Source organism: Papaver somniferum, chromosome 7, assembly GCF_003573695.1.
Source record: "Papaver somniferum cultivar HN1 chromosome 7, ASM357369v1, whole genome shotgun sequence".
Taxonomy (NCBI): Eukaryota; Viridiplantae; Streptophyta; class Magnoliopsida; order Ranunculales; family Papaveraceae; genus Papaver; species Papaver somniferum.
The window spans coordinates 15,058,280-15,059,995 of NC_039364.1; the positions used below are offsets into that span (position 1 = coordinate 15,058,280).

At 35.9% G+C, this 1,716-nt stretch overlaps 1 pseudogene; it reads right to left on the reverse strand.

The window, feature by feature from the left end:
• Positions 1 to 532: 532 nt before the first annotated feature.
• LOC113293305 lies at positions 533 to 1,431 on the reverse strand (annotated as a pseudogene).
• Positions 1,432 to 1,716: the final 285 nt, after the last annotated feature.

Genomic DNA, 1,716 nt, shown 5'->3' on the forward strand with positions numbered 1-1,716 from the left:
TGAAATGGAACTCTAGAGACCAATCTCTAATGGGCTCGCGTGACTGAAATGAAACTCTAGAGACCAATCTCTAATGGGCTCTCCAAAAATATCTAGAGACCAAGTTCTAATGCGCTCTCTAGACTAGTCATTTGACCAACGTGTTATCTGACTAAGCCACTGACTGTGAAGACTATTCTAGATATTTCATGATTAAATCACAAATTAGTAATATTTTTAACAATTCCGTTCATTGCATCTTATAATAATCAGGTTCCAAAGAAAGTTCAACAAATATTTTCTAGTACTTAGTCATAAGCATTAATTATAGTTTAAAATTTTAGTTATAGTAGATGGTAACAACAAATTTGCCAGAGTAAAAATGAAAAGAATGCGTATTATTAAGACGAGACCCTGAAGGTTCTGCAATTGCTAATTATACACCAATTACCTGAAAAAGAAACTGTCGGAGGTAATGGTTCTACAAAAAAGAAAAGAACGTCACCTGGAAATCCCCAAATCCAAGTTATTAACAAACCAAAAGGTTGGCAACACAAAAGTTCAGAAAAGTAACATAACAGGCTGGTTCATGAAAATTATGTAGTTTTCTCCATAAGCTGTATTGGAGCAAGAACATTCGACTTGCTCGTCTCAACAATATACCCATTCATGACCATTTCCTCTAGCATGAAATGTACCTTCTCCAAATGGAACATTATGTCTAGTTCACACTGCATATGTTCAATTCAAGCATAAAGGAACGTCACAAATGAACACAATGCACATTCATCAAAACGAATTGCATACGCTATTCAATCTTACCACATTCCCAAAATGACGGTCCATGGTTTCCACTAGCAAATGTATAAATTCCAATATCGCTAGCTCGTTCTGCAACACAAAAGAATTAGAGCTTGATATCATTTCCATTAAGGCATACCATGAATAGGACCTTCAATTCCACACATACACAAGGAATCCAACCGAACTAGGAAACTACCATAACATCATACTGATAAGCCTTGCCAAATTGGAAAGGTGAAAATATCACTTTTCCTGGAACGAATGGAGTAAAAGAATGTGACATACATACCTCATCATCATCAACACCAATCAAGAAAAATAGTGAAGCATATCTTCTGTACACAACTTTATAATTCCGATGCTCAACGAAACGAGCACTGCAATGATTAATTATTGAATCAAAAACTATCAGAATGATAAATAAATATTAATAAAAAAGATGGTGGAGAAATTAAGAAAGAGAGGTTAGTGAATGAACCTGTTGATCGGTACGAGTAAGACATTTTCTGACAATTTCACCTTCGAGAATCCTTCTCTGTTCAAGAGTTAGGTATTCAAAATACTGTGCAAGACGAGTTTGGCCTTGTTTATTTACCAGTAGAATGAATCTAATCCCCATTTTTGTTTTAGGGATTTAGGATTTTAGAATCAGAACGACTCTTGTTGTGGAGCGAGATCGAAGATGGCGAAAACGTAATGCGGTAAGAAATTTTACAGTGTTTATAAGGCACACATTGAAAAACAATCCGTTGTGACGTGGCGGTACATCTTCCTTTTTAACGAAAAGTTTGAATTACGTGGCGATACATCTACCGTGTAAAAGTTGGAGCCCGACCTTGTGAAAATTATGTGGTGACGTGATGGTGGTATATCTGTCGATTTAAAAGTCGAAGAATTGATTATTGTAGTGTTCTTCCCCGCCCTAAAAGCGTT